Below are 20,756 nucleotides of genomic sequence, written 5' to 3' on the forward strand. Positions count from 1 at the left end.
ACGGCTATGGCTAGGTGTATAGACGCCTTTCGCAGCCAGCTTGTGAGGTTGCGGAACCGTGCTACCTGTCGTAGCAACGATGCTGAGGAGGTATTACTTTTTACTTTTATCACTTTGACTTGTTTTTTCATTTGTACTTGCTAACTTTGATTTACTTTTGCAAGGGCATCCTATTCCTTCTCCACGCACTCGGTCGAGACCCGAGCCTAGGAGAGAGACTATTAGGTCCGACTCGAGGCGTCGCCGGACTACTTCCGGTGGTCGGGGTGGTCGTTCTGAGGCCGCCGCTGTAAAGGACTCAGCGTCATCACCTGAGGATGCTCCGACCGGGCGGACCATTCGAGGTGGGATGGGTGGTGGGACGTACGAGTTTGGCTCGTCGTCGCAGGAGCCTTTGCAGCCCCAGCCTCTTTCTGTCAAATTTCAGGGTGAGGTTAGGTGGCTTGGCCCTGAGTTGCAGTTTGCGCCGCCTGGTGGCTCAGGGGACGATGATGGACATACTCCACGGAGTAGGACTTTCTTTGATACATTTGGTGTCCCTCGCGACTTGCGACCTCCAGCGCCATAGTTGTACCTGTGTTTCATTTATTTTGACTTTTGTAGGACTTTGTCTATTTTATTCACATGATTTATGTACTAGACACTTGTATATATATGCACTTATTATTTATTAACATTTCATCTCTTGTTTTTATTTATTCATTTTTATTGTGCATGTTAGTGTGAAAGAAAATGTAATTTTTGCGCAAAATTTCCGTCATTTTTAATATTAGTGGAGGGCACCGACTCTCTCCCCCAAAAAAAGAAATGAAAAAATGAAGGAAAAAAGTATAATTACCAAAAATAAGCCTAAAATTAATTAAGCTTAATAAAATATAATAATAATAAAAATAATAATAATAAGGGTGTATGGATAAGAAAGGAAAATAATAATAAAAAGTCAAGTCAAAGTCGAATTCAAGCAAGTAAAAACACGGTTTCCCACGCGTAGTAGGTGTCGCTGCGAAGAAAAATACTGGCGCCACGTAATTAAACCTGTCGCCACGAGACAGGGTCTGTCGCCACGCGACAGCCTTTGTCGCCACGCGACAATTTTGTCGCTTGGCGACAGACTTACTTTCCTATTTCCTACAGAAATTGAATTCTGTCGTAAAAAAGCTTATAAATAGCCTCCGAATCCTCCGTTTATTGCATAATTTAACCAGTTTATTAATTAATTAATTAACTAGTAATCATGCCTTTAGCTAAAAGAACTTTTTGTGGATACATGAATGAGTGGTGTCGTCTTTTAACTTCTAAAGAGAAAAAAGCATTAGATACTTTCCGCATGGGGGGTATGTTTGGAATAAAGGGGGTGAGTCTTGACATGGATTTTATTTACTCTACCATAGACTATTGGGACATTAATACTCACTGTTTTAGATTTTTTTTTATGATGAAATATGCCTTTTACCGGAAGAATTTGGAGCCATTATAGGCTATTATTCCACAGATCTTGCGGTAATGCTTAGAGTTAGTGAATATTATTATAAAGATTTTGAATGCTTTTTTGATCTAAGGGGTATGGCCTTAAAAAATATAGTGCATGGTAATGTAGTTGATTTGACAGAATTTGCACATTATTTTTATGACAATCCTAATCCTGAATTTCGTATCCATAAGAGAAGAGCTTTCCTCTTTTGTATGTTTAACCAATTCCTTTTAGTTAGTGGTAAGGATAATGAAGGTCAAGCAATAATTATATCTGTTATAGAACAAGTTGAATCCGGGAGAAATCCAATGCCGCTAATTGTTGGAGAGACCATGCTATGGTTGGATGCATTAAGAAAGAATCCAAGAGCACCTTTTCGAGGTTCTCCAATTTTATTACAAGTATAAAATGATTTCCTAATTAAAAAGAACAAAAAATATTTTCACACTGTAATACTAATCGAATGCATATTTTACAGATATGGCTCATGGAGAGGTTAAAATTTATTAATCCTCCTGACGATATACACACATATATTCCAAATTGCATAGTCCAGCGAAAGAAACGATTTTTGAAGATAGGTTGCCGTGAATGGAGCAAGGTGTTTGCTGCCGGTGACTTTACCATAAGCTGGATCGTTCCTTGGTGGAAGATTGAGGCGATGGTTGGTTGTAATAACCAAGCATACTGTCGTCTCCCGAGCTTGTCAAGATTGACCTTCTATTTTCCTTGTAGAGTTATGAGACAATATGGTCTCGCACAAACCATCCCTACAGGAGATCTCCGCCGCCCTTATGAATTTCCTGTGTCACAAGAGGTTGAGCGCTTTGACAAATATCGGAGTGGTAGGCCCTTATGGGAGGTGGTTAACCACAAGGATCCACCTTGTTTGTCAAACAAAGTGAAACAATGGCTTGATGGAAAATTCCAGAAATCTCAAGTCAAGATTGAAAAGACCGATGTTAAGAATCGTCTAGGTGACAAAAAGGTCCCTGCTAAAGAACGCCTAAGAGAAAGGAGCGAATTCAAAACTCCTATTATGCCAAGGAAGAAAAGTTCTAAGAAAGATAAAGGAAAAAGGAAGGTTGACTCTACGGAAAAGAAAGTTTGGGTAGAGAAGAAACATGGGGTTTTAGCGGAAGGGGAAACTATCTATACTAAAATAGAGTGTAGGTCTTCTAATGGTTGTCTCCTAGCAAAGGTTATGGATCAAGAGGAAGAGAATGAAAAGAAAAATTGGAAGAGAATCAAGAAAGAGAAAAAAGAATAGAGCATTGCTTTTCCTTTGATTTATTAGACAAAGTTAACTTGTTTTAGTTTAATTTTTCAGCTTTTATTTCATCAATAATGTAATTTTTTATTAATTAATAAAATTTTCAGCTTTTATTTTAATTAACTTTTCAATTAAAGCAATGAAAACAATTACAATATTTATTTTTCGGAGAATTAATTCGAGTACGGAAGTCGAATAAATTTCCAGAATATACGAAACTTGCCCAGACACTCGCAGAAACTTGGCGCTGCTATCCGATTCACTGTCGCTGTCGAATTGGCTCTGTCGCCTGGCGACAGAGGCTATCTTCTGGCGCCAGTCTTGAAATTTTGCAGACATGTATTTTTTATCTCGGGGACACAGAATCTTGAAAATTGAAGTGACCGCACCCTGTCTGGGTTGCCTACGTATCCTTTGTTTAAGTAATCAGGCCAAACATAGCTCTATTGAGTATTTTACTCAAGTACTTATGGGTAGTATTTCTTGAGTTGGTCAAGGTTTGTCATGTTTGAAAATTCATTACCATCCATGTTAGTTAACTTAGCCGCGCCTCCTGACAGGATTGTTTTGACAATATATGGTCCGGACCAATTAGGCCTAAATTTTCCTCTTGGGTCCAAAACATTTTTCCTTAATGCTTTCAATACCAAGTCCCCAACCTTGATATTTCTAGTCTTGACCTTCTTATTGAAATGTCTAGCCATGCGGGTTTGATAACATTGGGTGTGATGTAGAGCCTCTAGTCGTTTTTCATCGAGTAGAATTAACTCTTCATACCATGCTCTAGTCCATTCGACTTCATCAAGTTTACTCTCTAATGCAATGCGTAGAGAAGGTATTTCTAATTCTACGGGTTGTACGACATCCATTCCATATACTAAATTGAATGACGTATTTCCTGTTGATGTTCGGATTGACGTGTGATAACCCCACAGTGCGAAGTGAAGTTTGTCAGGCCAATCCTTATAATTTTCATTCATTTTCTCAATGATTGTATTTAAATTTTTATTAGCGGCCTCAACAGCTCCATTTGCTTGAGGTCTATAAGGAGAAGAATGATGATGCTGAATACCATACTTTTGTAGCAATTCTTCACATTCGGCTTGAAAGTGAGTTCCATTGTCACTTATCATTTCATGTGGGACTCCGTATCGACAAATTATGTTTCTTTCGATAAAGAGTGCTACATGTTTGGCAGTGAGTTTAGAATATGATTGTGCTTCCACCCACTTTGTGAAGTAATCTATTGCTACTAAGATGTATTCATGACCTCCTGTTCCGGGAGGTGTGATCTTTCCAATTATGTCTATTCCCCATGTAGAGAAAGGCCATGGTGAAGTGTAGGTGTAGAGGAGAGATGGCGGGATATGTTGCAAATTTGCATAAATTTGACATTTGGGGCATCTCTTTACATATTGATGACAATATTTATTAATGGTAGTCCAATAATACCCTTCTCGCATTATCTTTTGGACTAGCATTTTTCCATTAACATGTGTTCCACATATTCCTTCGTGGACTACTCTCATAGCTCTTTGAGCATCCTTTTTGCCTACACATAATAAAGCTCGACCTTTAGGCACCCTTTTGTGTAGTTCATTTCCTATGAGTACAAACTGGGAAGCTAAAAGTCTTAGTACTCTTTTTGCTCTTTTGTCAGCATGAGGAGGATATTCTCCTTTGGTGAAATAATTTAGTATATCTATGAACCATGGTTCTTCTTCATGTTCTTCTTCTTGGATCACTTCATCGTCTTCTATAGCTTGGATATATGCTGGTTTATGCCTTTTATCTATGGTTAAAGGCATTTGCTCAATTTCCTTAGGAATTCTAACCATTGAGGCTAGTCTTGCCAAGGCATCGGCGAATTGGTTTTCCTCTCTAGGTAGATAAGTGTATTCCACCTTTTCCAACTGATTAGTGAGAGTTTCCAAATACGTTTGGTAGGGAGCTAAGCTTTCACTCCTAACCTTCTATCTTTTCGAGATTTGGTTAATGATTAAAGAAGAATACCCAAATATCCGGAGTTTCTTTACTCCTAAGGCTAAAGCAGTTTCGAGGCCTACCACGCATGCTTCATATTCAGCCGCGTTGTTGGTGACGTCGAAATCTAACTTAATGGATATCGAACATGTTCTTCTTTAGGTGATACTAGTAAGACTCCTACGCCGCATCCCTTTTGGTTTGAGGCCCCATCGAAATATAGATTCCATGTATCATCTTCTGTCATCATTAAACTTTCGTCTGGGAATTCATTTTCTTCCAAGGGTGTCAAATCTTCTATTGGGAAATCTGCTAGAAAATCTGAGACCACTGATCCTTTAATTGCCTTTTGAGGCATAAACCTTATATCGAATTGGGCCAAATTTACTATCCACCTTGAGATACGCCCGTTGAGTGTAGATCTTTCGAATAGGTATTTAAGGGGGTCCATTCGTGAGACTACGTAAACGGTATGTACAAGCATGTAATGTCTTAACTTAGTTGTGGCCCACACCAATGCGAGGCACAACTTTTCCAATGGTGTATAGCGTGTCTCATACTCGAGCATTTTCTTACTTAGGTATTAAATAGAATTTTCTTTACTTTCTACCTCTTGTGCAAGCATGGCTCCCATTGTTTCCTTTGTGACGGTTAAGTACAACCTTAGAGGTATTCCAGGGAGTGCTGGAGCTAATACGGGAGGATTCGAGAGATAGGCTTTGATCTTTTCAAAGGCTTTTTGACACTCATCGTCCCATATAATTGGTACAATCTTCTTAAGCTTTTTGAATATTGGTTCACATATTGTGGTTAGCTTGGATATGAACCTACTTATGTATTGCAACCGGCCAATGAATCCTCGAATTTGCTTTTCGGTTTTGGGCGGTGGCGTGGACATGATTGAAGGAGATTATAGGTACTAAATGCGGAATTAACATGAATCATATTCACAAAGCACCAAACCAAGGATCTCATGCATAACACATAAAGAAGTAAGAATTATACCTTTGAAGCGTGATTCCACAAGTGATCGAGCAAGAACAAGGGAGACAAAGAACCCCACGTGTGATTCCTCTACTTAGTCCACGAGTATGGATTAAACCTCCACTAATGCTAGTTAGTTGTGACCGAATGTTTCAATCAACCTTTAACGGATATTAGAGTCATGAGCACACCACAACACCACCCACGCACCACCACACGCACCACCACAGGAGGGGTGACGCACGGATCTAGGGAGGAGAAAGGGAGGGCCGAAAGTGAGAGAGAGAATTAGGGTTTGGGATATCTTGGTTGCTTGTCTGACAATTCACAATGTGTAAATTGTTCTATGATGCAACCCTAGGTATGGTTTATATTTATAGATCATATCTAGAAATAAAACCATGTCCAAATCCTAATTGAACTCTACTTACAATCCAAGCCCAAACATAAGGTGTGTCATATACTCATGAGGCTCAATAATGGGCCTCTAACTTGTTTAACCCAATACTCTAGTGTGTGACCTTGTAGGATCCATGCTATAAGGCTTTGGACCATTTGATAAGCCCAAAGTCCAATTGTCATATCTAGCAATAAACAATGGCAACCATATAGTATGAACTTATTATCTCCATAACTGTGATCCTATGATATATCTAGTAATTGCACTTATCGAAGACATAATTCCTTCAATCTCCCACTTGTCTGAGACAAGTGCGCAATATTCAAATTCCTTAAGTCAACGTGTGTCGATTTGATAATATGATTACATCTCATGTCATGATCATATTAGTCTACAAATCTTTTCTTGAAAACTGAGTTAGAATTACAAAACAAATGGTTATTATGTAACACATTTGAGCACGACCATGCATTTTCTGAATTCTCCCTCTTCAAGGGGCCAAGACACATTCCTAATCAATAGGTAGACTCAATCCAATCTTGTGGCAACTAAAGCTCCCACTCAATTCATGAAGTGACCGGGAAACATCCTTTATAATCCCCATTTACGGCAAGACGTTTGAATGTACCACAGTCAAAACAATCATTGAATAGAATCAGTGTTCCACTCATGTCAAAGGAATCCACTAATATATCCGGAAGTTCTATACTTGAACTTCAAAGTAGGTCTATAGTTCGATCCTGCATCATTCATGCATATCCATGTGATTGACCGAGCATTATCACTATGCTCCCATAGCCCATGAAACTGCACTATCCAATCAATCTTACATGCTAGTTCTAATTTGTGAAATCATTTATGTCCAATTTAATGATTTCGAACTAGGAACTTAAATAATGTATGAATTTTGTTCACCTGTGGGGTTTCATTCAAAAGGTCATCAACCTAGTGAGCCCATCAATTCATAATTATTTTGGACATTTTATTTAATATTAAAACCACAATTAAATAAGAGAAATAATAGAATTTCTGATTAAACATAATTCTGCAAATGAATGTATTACATATGTAATTTATTTTCTCAAAACAAAATACAACTTCTAATTACATCATTCGCCTCAATCCAGCTTCATTAGCATGTTTCTCATGCTTTGGAGTTGGAAGGGGTTTAGTAAGTGGATCAGCGATATTCTCATCCGTATGAATTTTGCACATCTTGACATCTCCTCTGTCAACGATCTCTCGAATGAGGTAATACTTCCTCTCTACATGCTTGGATTTGAAATGTGACCTAGCTTCTTTTGATTGTGCAATGGCACCATTATTGTCACAAAACAATTTGATTCCCTTTTGAGCACTTAGTACAATGTCCAACTCAATTAGGAATTTCTTTATCCAAACTGCTTCTTTAGCTGCTTCAACAGCAGCCATATACTCTGATTCTGTCGTAGAGTCTGCGACAGTGCTTTGCTTCGAACTTTTCCAGCTCACTGCTCCTCCATTCAGACAGAAAATGTACCCAGATTGAGATCTAAAGTCATCTCTGTCCGTTTGGAAACTCGCATCCGTATAACCTGTGACAACCAATTCCTTTTCGCCACCATATCTCTTTAGTCCTTCTCAAGTACTTAAGGATGTTCTTGGCAGCTGTCCAGTGTGCTTCTCCTGGATTTGCCTGAAACCTGCTACACATGCTTAGAGCATATGCAACATCCGACCTTGTACATATCATGGCATACATGATTGATCCTATTGCCGAAGCATAAGGTTTATCACTTACTCGTCTCATCTCCTCTGCCGTTTTAGGGCACTGAGATTTACTGAGAGTGATGCCATGAGACATGGGGAGAAATCCTCTCTTAGAGTCTTTCATGGAAAACCTATCAAGAACCTTATCAATATAAGTCTCTTGACTTAATCCAATCATCCTTCGAGACCTGTCTCGATGGATTTTGATCCCCAGTATGTATTCGGCCTCTCCTAAGTCTTTCATGGAAAAACAACTTTTCAACCATTCCTTGACTGACTCAAGCATTGGTATGTCATTTCCCATGAGAAGTATGTCATCCACATACAAGACTAAGAAAACTATGCTGCTCCCACTAAACTTCTTGTATACACAAGGTTCCTCTTCACTTTTGACAAAATCAAACCTTTTGATTGCTTCATCAAAACGAAGATTCCAACTCCTGGATGCCTGCTTCAATCCATAAATGGATTTCTCAAGCTTGCATACCTTTCTAGGATTTTCTGGATCTTCAAAACCCTCAGGTTGTGTCATATACACTTCCTCCGTCAAGAACCCATACAAGAAGGTAGTTTTGACATCCATCTGCCAAATTTCGTAATCGAAAAATGCGGCGATCGCTAGAAGAATCCGAATGGACTTAAGCATTGCTACTGGGGAAAAAGTTTCATCATAGTCAATACCATGAATCTGTCTGTACCCTTTTGCAACTAGTCTTGCTTTATGGATGTAGGCATTTCCATCCTTGTCTGTTTTAATCTTGTAGACCCATTTGCAACCAATGGGTTTTACCCCATTAGGCAAGTCAACTAGGGTCCACACTTTATTTTCAGACATTGATTCCATTTCAGATTTCATGGCCTCAAGCCATTTATCTGAGTTGGGGCTCACCAAAGCTTGCTTGTAGGTTGTGGGTTCCTCATTCTCTAATAAGAAGATTTCAGAATCCTCAGTTACCAGAACTTCAACAAACTGTTTGTTTCTGATTCTCGCAGACCTTCGTGGGGTAGGAGCAACAGTAGAAATTTTCTCTCCAACTCCTTGAAGATTTTCGCATGAATTAGATTCAAGTGGGACGACAGGAGTCTCGCTGGTGGAATTAGCTTGCTCCGACGCATGATTAATCGTTTCATGCGCCCTCGCCTCTGACGTGGTGTTATCCACATCCATTTGTTGCTCGTCTCGAATTTCTTCGAGAACCACTTTACTCCCACTTGGCTTTCTAGATAGAAATTCCTTTTATAGAAAGACACCATCGCGAGCAACAAACACTTTGTTATCTTCGCGATTGTAGAAGTAATACCCTCTTGTTTCCTTAGGATAGCCCTGATGGGAAGGAGAACGGTAGGTCGTTGGGCTACCACCCCCCCTCAATTAATCACACACATGCACATGAAATATCAACCAAATTTAATCATATCATCAACTCCATCAATTATCCCCAAATTACACTATTCCATCATTCATACATGCTTCACCATTTCCCTAGCTAGGAAACTACTCACTAGCCATAGGAATTAAGATCAAAACTACAACAATCATCAATTTCATCATCAACATAATTGAAATCAAAGATTAAACCAACAATCAATCAAAATCAATCAAAATTCAATCAATAACCAAATCAATCATCAATAACATGAAAAACTAATGAAGTCAACTAAAATCAAACTTGTATTGAAATCAAGAAGAAGATCCTTACAAAACTTTGATCCAAAGATCAAATACAATGAGGAATCCTTGAGCAATCACCAAAAATCATGAGTTTCTCTCTCTAGTTCTTGAGTTTCTCTCTCTAAAATTCTCCCAAAAACTAACTATCCAATTCAATCTAAAAACTAAAAACTACCCTCTAAAAATAGGTAGAAATAACTATATATACAAAGGAGAGGTCGGTAATGACGCCCAAAAATAGACCCTCGTAAGTGCGGGCGCTCGGAGGAGGGAGAAAGGCGCGCACGGGACACACCCAGGAATGTGCGCCCGCACGCACCTGGTGTGCGGCCGCACACGACCAATGTGCGGCCGCACACTCCCTTTGTGCGCCCGCACATAGCTGGGTTTCCTCCCCTTCTTCTCTTCGTCCTAGCTCAAGTGGTGCACGCATCCAGGATGATGATGATGGAGGACAAAGTGGGCAGAAACTTTCTTGAATTTCTTGAAGAATAAAAGCCATGAATAAGGCATAAACAAAGCCTTGAAGCTTGCCCCTTGGATCCACCTTTGACTTGGAACTTCTTGCACCTTCTTTAGGCATAAAAGCAATGAAAACTCGTAGAGAGGAGGCTCGGGAATTCTTGGACAATCAATTACCACCTACAAGCAAAAGATAAAAAAGCAAGTAAAAGAGAAAAATAACAAGTAAACTAGAAAAAGACATGAAAAAGAGAAACTAACTACAAAAAGCATAAAATGAAGAAAACAAGAATAAAACTAAGGAAAACTAAAGAAAAGAGAGATAAAATGAAATGAAAATAATCCAAAAAGGAACCAAATGAGTGCCAAAAATGTCACTCATCAAATTCCCCCAAGCTAAACTTTTGCTCGTCCTCGAGCAAAACAAAGCAAGAAAAAGAGAGGATGAAAATTTTATTAAAAACGAAAAAGAAAGACTCAAGAAAAGAATATACACTAAAAATCATTGTCGTAGGAATCACGGTTGTTTTTAGCTACAACAAGCCCTTTAAACCCCAAAGTCGCCTATGAGGACGAGTGAGGTCTCGTAAGGGTATCCTAAGAGTTTGACCCATAACTCTCCACCAAACATCAATGAAGCAACCAAAGAATTAAAAGAAAGAAAATGAAATAAAAACAAACCTTTACGAAATGAATCAACATAAAGACTATAAAGCAAATGAATGACAATCTTTCTCAAGTAGTTAAGGTATGCACGTTTCAAGATATCCAAGGTCAATTGAAACATAGGGTATGCTAGGCATAGGAACTAGTTATCACAATTCACTTTCATCCCAAACAATCTTACCGCGTTCTTCCCACTAGTCTCAAATCTCCCTTTAGTGAGTGTCCCAATGATTCCTCGAAGGAACCGGAAAATAAATATTTTTAGGCTACTCGACATCTTGACTATGCATCCCCTTTCCTTAGGCAATGACCCATGATGCCCTCCCCCGAATAGTGACTCAACTATCTAGGTCGAAAGGTCTTTCCCCAAGGTTGTAACGTAAGGCATAAAGGGTGAAGGTAGGCAAAAATTTAAAAAATTTGGTGATATTCCTAAAAAGTGAAGCAAAAGGGTGATCAATCCTTAACACCACAATCAAGAAATTACCAAACAAAAACAACACCCCCAAGCTTACTTGAAGCTATACTCACAAAAATATATACAAAAAGCGTACACGCTTCTCCCCCAAGCTAAAATGGAGCATTGTCCTCAATGCTTAGAAGGAGAAAAGAATACATGAAAATATTTTTGAATTTTTTCACTTTTCATTTTTTTGTTTTTATATTGTAATTGCAAAGTCCTTGCCTTTTTTAACTTTGGACGGCTTTTACAACCTTGGTACTTATTTGTCCATGCCTTTTATAATATTGGACGGCTTTTACTCAAACGCATTTGCCATTATTCACAAAGAAATCATAACACAATCTTGCTTTCATAAAAACCAAATTTCCAACTTAACCACCACAAACTTCATCTCAAATGATCATATTGCTTCACAAAAATCAAGAAAGGTAGAAAATGAAACAAAAGGTCAAATAACTAAAGATGTGGCTTGAAAAGAAGGGATAAGGCTCAAATGGTTGCAAGAAGGCAAATGTAAACCCAAAACAAAAGAAAATAACAAAATATAGTAAAAATGAAAAATACCACCCCGAAAAATGTGCCTTTGTCCTTCCTAGATAGTTCGGTCTCGTGTTTGAGAATCATACATCAAGCTTTATTGGATTAGGTTTGCATAGTCAAGGATCCACGCCACTCATACAAGGAATGTTGAAGGCTAGAAAAACAAGTAACCTCACAAGGTTGTGGCAAAAACTCACCAATGGTGTCAAATCAACTATAGGAAGCAACTACCAACATACCACAAACAAGTAGAATCCGGCTTCATGATCCTCCTAGTTCAAACCAACTACCCTAGCATACACTATCCTAGAGTCAACCGAACATAATCTCAAACCGTGCATACCTTTACAACCAAGGAAGAAAGTCATGCAAAAGATAAGTCCAATGTACAAGGTTCATCTCAAAAGAAAAGAAATGAAAAACAATGCCTCAAAATCACATCAAAAATAAAAAGAAAAATAAAAGAAAGTAAGAGAAAAAGGTAAAATAAAAGAGAGTAAAAGAAAAGAAATGGAGACATAGGAAAGGAAAACATAGGAGAAAAGCATGCAAAGGTCTAGAAAGCATGTTAAACACATAAAAATCCCAATCGACAAACAAGTGATCGATAGACAACAAAGTCACCGATCCCAAACACATTACGTGTTAACAAGCATCCATCCTCGAACCATTCAACTTCTCCTAAACTAATCCTATTCTATGCAACCAAGGAAAATAAAGAGAAAAATAAGAAAGGTCTCACCGGGATTCCAAGCATAGCAAAAATAAACGAAGCAATAAGAAACCACCTCGTAGCATTCCATATCCATAAGCTCTTCAAGGAACCAAGTGAGAAAAAAAGAAATAAAAGAAACTATGAACAAAGAAAATGGTTAGTAACTTCAAAACAAAGAAAAGAAAACAACAAATAAAAGAAAATAAACAAAGCAAGAAGTATATACAACTAAAGGAAAGAAAAGCTAAACTACCAAAGAAAATAAAGAATAAAAGAAATAAAATCTAGACTAACTAAAGAACTACTCTAAACTACAAGATTTGGATTTAAGGGATTTGGATTGAGGGATTTGGATATAAGGGATCATCAACAACAACATGCCAAGCAAAACAACTCCACAAACAACAAACATCCAAGCAAATAGGGCAAACAAGCTAGCTACAAGGAAAGTAGCCTAGAGATCAAGAAAATGAGGAAAGCAAAAAGAGGAATGAAAATAAACATGCAAACAACTAAGATATGTACACAACAACAACATGGTCACCGAGCAAGTTACTAGTTCCCCCAAGCTAGATAGAAAATACATCTCAACATCCCGATCAAAACAAAGCAAGTATCAAAAATATGAGGGATGGAGGTAAAAAGCATGAGAAGCTAAAAGGGAACTAATAACTACTACCATCACCACCACCACTCCCACTTGGCCCGGCCCCATCGGGGTCTCTGTTGCGCTCGGGTCATCGAAGGGATGAGGGTAAGGCTCCCATCCTCCTGTGTACCCCTCGGGCCACCCATAATGCCCCTTGAAAAGATCGTGTTGCCAAGGAGCAAGAGGGGTGACGCTATCGGGCAAAGTGAGTTCAAAGGGGTGGTTGGGATGGACATGGGGGTAGTTAGGATCCCCCCTATAGTCACTACCACCCGGAGCCTTGTAATCATAGTTACCATGCTCGTCCGGGTAATAGTGACGCTCGGTGTCGGGGTTAGAAGGCCCCGACCAATAAGGATGCCCAAACGAAGGTAAAGGACCTTGTTGGGGCGGGAAGTACGGATAGTTAACCGAGGGAGTAATGTTCCCACGGTTAACTTCCGCCTCATAAATTTGTTGTTGTTGTATAAACATACCTTGTTGCATCTCTTGAATACCTCTTATTTGGTCATAGAGGGCCCCAAAGTCTTGATCGTACATGCCATCTACGTGGATTTTCAATCCACTCATTTGCTCACTAAGAGCCCTCAAATCTTCATTGGCAAAAGCATGTTGCCCTTGCTCTTGTTCTTGCTCATGAGGAGCTTGTTGTTGTGGAGAAAAATGTTGTTGTTGTTGATGTTGTTGTTCTTGATTTTGTTGTTCTTCTTCATCATCTTCTTCTTCATCCTCCTCGGAATCAAAGTTGGGATGCCGGAAGGACTTGGGAACATGCCACACATTGTCGGCAATCCTAGCCAAAGAAGTCAAGCTAGGGTTAGGCAAGTAGCACCAATGCTCGTTGCCCCTAAGCCACTCATATCTCCCTTCACTAAAGCCCTTGGAGATAAATTGGATTTGACCCAATTGTTGCATATCGAGGTAGATGGAATCTGCATCCCCGATCTCCTTACAAAATGGGAGATAATCATTGAGGCGAAGGCGAGTCACAAGCCTAGTTACCATACCCCCACAAGGGATCTCTCCCGTCCTCCTTTTGCGAAGGTCCAAGCAATATTGGGCAAAGATGTAGCCCAAGTTCAACCGGCCCACAAACTCCGGGCGAGTAGATAGCCAAAGGACCTTGAGCTCCAATTTACTCAATTTCCCCATCTATTGCTTGGGGAACAAGACATAGCCCAATAGACGGTGTACAACCTTAAGACAAGGTTGGTACACGTCCGAGATCTTGGCCTTGTTGGCGATGAACTCACTACCACCGGAGATGTCTTCCCACCAAGAATCTTGATCATAATCCTGGAAGATGAAGTGTTCAACGTTAATAATATCCCCATGGGGATCAAAGTCCAAAGCAGCGTTGAACTCCTCCAAAGATTGGTAAAAAATGTTGTTGAACAATTGGAACCGCACCCTATATACCCCTCCAATGGGTACAAGCTCCAAGGTAGCCAAGAACTCCAAGGTAGGCTCCTTGTAGGTGCGGTAGGCATCGGCGATGAAAGTCCCCAATCTCAAATTCAAAAGCAATGACCGCACATCATTATCAATCCCCAACTTCAGCATATCGGGTTGAAAGTAATGGCGGGTTTGTTTGAGGGTTCTTTCATCTTTCAGATTTTGGTAAAAGGCTTTTTGTTTATCGGTGAAATTTTTCTTTTTTGGAAGAGAGGTTGGAGGTCGTGTTTGAGTGGAAGATGGGTTGGAAGTACTAGGCCTAGAAGATGAAATAGGCCTAGAGGAGGTACTTGGGTGGGGAGGTTCCTCGATGCTAACATCGGTTTTTCGCTTTTTGGTGAGTTTCTTGAGGTATTTAGACATTGTGAGAGGTTAGAAGATCACCAAAAACCAACAAGTAGCAAAACCAATGAACCAAGAGCACCACACCCAAATTCACCACTTACTACCAAAATCACCAAACTCCAAATTCACAATTCTTTTCAATCAAACCAATTCCAAACCAATCAACAATATCAATGATCCAAGAAAAACTCCTTTTCAACAATCCAAGAGCAAACACAAGACCAATACCAAAATCACCATATACTACCAATGTTCCAAAAATTCAACTCACAAGAATTCAACCAAAATTGATGAGAATCACTACAAAATCAACAAACAACACAATGTTATGCAAAATCAATCAACAAACATCACCAAATCACAACCAAAATCAAGATCAAGCATCAAAAATCACAAAATCAATACTACACTATTCATGCTCATGTAAATTTGTAATTCATGCAAATTTATGATATAATTGGTAAAATTAAAGCAAGGATTAGTGATTATACCATAAAGAAGCAAGATTAACCAATTTCGAGCAAGCAATTTGAACTCCTAACAAAAGCCCCAATTTTCGGCCACCAAGAGTAGGAGAGAGAGTGAGTGAAATTTGGGTCAATTTGTAAGGAATTTGTAGTGTAATAAGGTTTGTAAGTGATTTTGAGTGAGAATGGAGTGATTTTAGTGAGGATTTGAGTGATTTTTGATGGTGAATAATGGAGAACAAGGTGCGCACAAAGGAGGGTTTGAATGAGAGTGTGTGTGAGGAAGATGAGGGAAGTGAGAAAATGAAGGGAAAAAGGAGGAAGGAGGAGGTATATGGCCATCCAGCCCATGTGCGGCCGCACAGAGCTGATGTGCGCCCGCACACGCAGGCTGTGCGCCCGCACATGCCTCGTGTGCGGCCGCACATCCCTGTGCGTGCCCCTTCCTTCCTTTTTCTCAAAAATTTGATACTTTCTGCCTATTTTGGTGCGCACATGAATCATGATGGTGATGAGGAACAACATAGGCAGTAGCTAAAATCATTTTCAAAGTCCTCAAAGTTGAAAATTCATGTGCACACCACAAAAATTCACTAAGTATCAATTTCCTCCAACTTTCAAAATATGAATTTCCTATCTTACCTCTCTAAAATTCTTACCCTTTTACCTCAAATTTCGACTAGAATCGAACAAAATATGATTTGTGCCATGAACACTTTCCATCCATCATGCATACTTGTTGAATTCCAATCCCACAAACGGACATCCTAAAAATCCAAATAAGTAGAAAAGTAAAAGAAAAGACAAAGTAATAAAAGAAACAAAAATGAGAAAGTTCAAAAATCAAAGAGAAAAGTTAGAAACTCCGGGTTGCCTCCCGGGAAGCGCTTGCTTAAGGTCCTAAGCTCGACCCTTCCTCCTAATCATGGAGGATCAAAGAACACCACCTTCTTCAAGGTGGTTGATAGAGCAAATTCTTCTTCAACCATGGGCAACTTCTCATTATTGTTTGATGAAACTCTCACAAAATTCTTTTCAAATTCTTCTTTTTCACTTCTCAACTTCTTCCTTTTCCTTGTTTTCTTCGAGTCACGGGCCTTTTTCTTCGGCTTGACTTCAACATCCTTAGTCATGGAAGCTTTCTCTTCCTCATGAGGATTAAGCTTGAACCAATTTGGAAACCCAATATCTTTCTCATCCCTTGCCTTTTGAATCACAAATTCCTCTTCACTAACATCATTAATACTTGCACAAACATCATCAACAATCTCAAAAACATTATTAGTAGAAGAATCAATCATGCACATACCATCAATGGAACGAGAAAGACTAGCACATGCGATATCTTGGACACAAGATAAAGACTCATGCATTGGTTTCAACTTAAAACTCTCTTCTAATTTCCCACACCTCAAAGTAATTTGACCTCCTTTGACATCTATTAAAGCTCCCGAGGTAGCTAAGAAAGGCCTCCCTAAAATGATTGGAATATGTTCATCCTCCTCAATCTCTAAAACAACAAAATCCACGGGAAAGACAAACTCTCCAATCCTTAAAGGGACATCATCAATTCTTCCCTTAGGAAACTTAATAGAACGATCGGCCAATTGAAGTGTTATCTTAGATGATTGAAGCTCACCTAGATCAAGCCTTTCGAAGACCGAAAAGGGCATAATACTCACACTTGCCCCTAGATCACACAAAGCATTCTCAAAAACCATTTCCTTAATTTGACAAGGGATTGAAAAATTCCCCGGATCTTCCATCTTCTTTGGAAGTTCACCATGGATAAGAGCACTAAAGCACTTCCCTCCTTCCACCGAACTACCCTCATCAAAATCCTCCTTCTCCTCTAAGATCTCCTTAAGAAACTTGGAGTACTTAGGCATGTCGGGAATTGGCTCGGTAGGGGGTGTAGAATCATGAACATCCTTAAGAACTTCAAGGAACTTCCCAAATTGCTCATCCATTTTGAATCTCAAATATTTTTGGGGATATGGTAGATCGGGAAATCTCTCTATCTCACTCATCTTTTCACCAACACACTCTTCTCTTTTTTCAACCTCACAATAGATTTCCTTAGACTCAACCCTTTCCACTTCATTCTCCTTAGCACCACTCTCATCTCTTCCCTCTTTTGAACAAGAAACTCCCTCATCAAAATCATTTCCACCACTTGTGGCAATAGAGTACACGGGTTTCTTTGGTTCAACACCTTGGGAAGGCAAAGATGAAGGACTAGCAAAATCCTTAATAGTGCTTGCTAATTGGGTAATTTGAGTCTCAAGCATCTTATTGTGGGTCATCATCTCATTGAATTTTTTATCACTAACCGCCATATAGGTGTTAATGATCTTGGTTTAATTATCAATCAACTCTTCCAAAGTAGTCCTAGGAGATGAAGGTTGTGAATAGGAATTTTCACCTTGAGTCTTTGGAACAAAACCGGGTGGGGGACCTCTTTGAGCATTGTTTTGAAAATTTCCCCTTCCTTGATTGTTCCAATTACTCCTATTTTGATTTGAACCATAACCTTGATTATGGTTACCACCACCATGATTATGGTTTCCATTACCTTGGTTATGATTTACATAACCTTGGTCTTGATTACCATAATTATGATTTTGATTACCATAGTTTTGGCTTTGATTTTGGCTACTATAACCTTGGTTATGGTTACCACGAGAACCTTGATTCCCTTGGTTCCTATAACCACCATTATGATTATAGTTGTCAAAATTGCCTTGGTTTTGGTAATTCCTATTCCATTGGCCTTTTTGATTATCAAACCTTTGAACATTGTTGTTTGACACAAAATTAACATGTTCACACTCATTGTTGTCAAATTCATCAACACATTCATTAGGACAAACACTAGAGTCATGATCATACGATCCACATGCATCACAAAACAAGCAACCCAAAGGCATATTATTTGAAGAGGGAGGGGGTTGAGAGTTAGAAGGAGTACCTCTCCCCTTAAATTGGGAGGGAAGATTAGAAGCTTGAGAAGAGGAAGAAGTGCTCTCCAACTTAGCTTTGATTGCGGTGAACTCCTTTCCTAAGTTTGTCATTTGGGAGGAAAGGTTGTTGATTGCATTGAGATGGTCCACCGAATACAATGAAGATTGCTTGCTTGAAGAGTCCCTCTCCCCATCTTGCCAATCCCTATAATATGTCACCACGTCCTCAATGATGTCTACAACTTCTTCTTCGGTTTTGTTCATGATAGGGCCCCCGGCCCCTCCATCAAGGCATGACTTGCCTTGGGGACTTAAACCGCCATAGAAGATTTGGATCACTTGGTATGTGGGGATTCCGTGGTGAGGGCACTCCCTTTGATACTCTTTGAATCTCTCCCATGCTTCATAAAGGCTTTCACTCGGCCTTTGCTTGAACCCTTGAATCAAGGCTCTTGCCTCCGCCGTCTTCTTTTGGGGATAGAAACGGGACAAGAAAGCCTTTGTAACATCGTCCCAAGTTCTCAAGGAGTTGGGCTTCACCTCCTTGTCTAGCCACTCCAAAGATCTTCCTATTAGAGAGAAAGGGAACAACTTGAGGCGGATGAATTCTTGAGAGACCCCATTGACTTTGATGGTGTTGCAATATTTTTCAAATTCTTTAAGATGGTTCAATGGGCTCTCATTCTTAGCCCCACTATATTGCCTTCTCTCAATCAAGGTGATCATTGCCGGCCGGATTTCGAAGTCATTTGCCGGGGTAGTAGGTGGAGCTATTCCACTCTCAAACCTATATGCCCCGGGCACTCCAAGCTCCTTCAAGGCTATTCTAGGATTTTCACCCATTCCTTGCTCTTCTTGAATTTCTTCTTCACTTGAAGAGCTATAAGCCAAGGATCTATTATCCACTCTTCTTCTTGAAAGAGTCCTCTCAATTTCCGGATCAAGGGGAACAAGGGGACGATCGCGGGTTCTATGCATGCAAAACTCAAACAAAAATATTAGTAGCACGGCTACAAGCGTAGCCTAGAGAAACAAAATCTTTTTGTATTTTATCAAAATGAAATAGACTCAAAAACAACATGCACTCAAGCACCATTCCCCGGCAACGGCGCCATTTTGATGGGAAGGAGAACGGTAGGTCGTTGGGCTACCACCCCACCCTATCAAACAAAATTTGTAACTTAACTAACCCCTATTTAGCGTAGCGGTAAGTCAAGGTCGAACCCAAGGGAATGGATATCAAATGCACGATGCCTAAATCAAGCTATTTCGAAGTCAAGAAGGGGTTTGAGGTAGAACTTAGGCTAAACTAGGTAATGCAAAACTTATATGAAATCAATCTAAGACACTAGGGCAATGGATCCACATGCAATCATAATGGAAACGGTAATTTGGGAGGTTAAACCAACTAAGTCAAGCGATATGAAGGAAAATCATCATGTATCCAAAAGAGCATACTAAGATGGTTCACCTAGAGGTCTAACTAGCGTCAACTACGCTAAACACTACCTAGGGAACGTCACAAAGCACCTCAATCGTGAAATTGCAAATTTACTAATCAATGGTCCGTATCATAGCAAGCTTACAATGCAATCTAGTGTATTAATCAAAGATGGCCAAACCTCAATTAATCACACACATGCACATGAAATATCAACCAAATTTAATCATATCATCAACTCCATCAATTATCCCCAAATTACACTATTCCATCATTCATACATGCTTCACCATTTCCCTAGCTAGGAAACTACTCACTAGCCATAGGAATTAAGATCAAAACTACAACAATCATCAATTTCATCATCAACATAATTGAAATCAAAGATTAAACCAACAATCAATCAAAATCAATCAAAATTCAATCAATAACCAAATCAATCATCAATAACATGAAAAACTAATGAAGTCAACTAAAATCAAACTTGTATTGAAATCAAGAAGAAGATCCTTACAAAACTTTGATCCAAAGATCAAATACAATGAGGAATCCTTGAGCAATCACCAAAAATCATGAGTTTCTCTCTCTAGTTCTTGAGTTTCTCTCTCTAAAATTCTCCCAAAAACTAACTATCCAATTCAATCTAAAAACTAAAAACTACCCTCTAAAAATAGGTAGAAATAACTATATATACAAAGGAGAGGTCGGTAATGACGCCCAAAAATAGACCCTCGTAAGTGCGGGCGCTCGGAGGAGGGAGAAAGGCGCGCACGGGACACACCCAGGAATGTGCGCCCGCACGCACCTGGTGTGCGGCCGCACACGACCAATGTGCGGCCGCACACTCCCTTTGTGCGCCCGCACATAGCTGGGTTTCCTCCCCTTCTTCTCTTCGTCCTAGCTCAAGTGGTGCACGCATCCAGGATGATGATGATGGAGGACAAAGTGGGCAGAAACTTTCTTGAATTTCTTGAAGAATAAAAGCCATGAATAAGGCATAAACAAAGCCTTGAAGCTTGCCCCTTGGATCCACCTTTGACTTGGAACTTCTTGCACCT

At 39.5% G+C, this 20,756-nt stretch overlaps 1 pseudogene; it reads left to right on the forward strand.

Annotated features, from left to right (window-relative positions):
- Nucleotides 1-18,609: 18,609 nt before the first annotated feature.
- LOC145609785 (small nucleolar RNA R71) lies at nucleotides 18,610-18,708 on the forward strand (annotated as a pseudogene).
- The last annotated feature ends 2,048 nt before the right edge of the window (nucleotides 18,709-20,756 follow it).

This window comes from Chenopodium album, chromosome 23 (genome assembly GCF_948465745.1).
Source record: "Chenopodium album chromosome 23, dcCheAlbu1.1, whole genome shotgun sequence".
NCBI lineage: Eukaryota > Viridiplantae > Streptophyta > Magnoliopsida > Caryophyllales > Amaranthaceae > Chenopodium > Chenopodium album.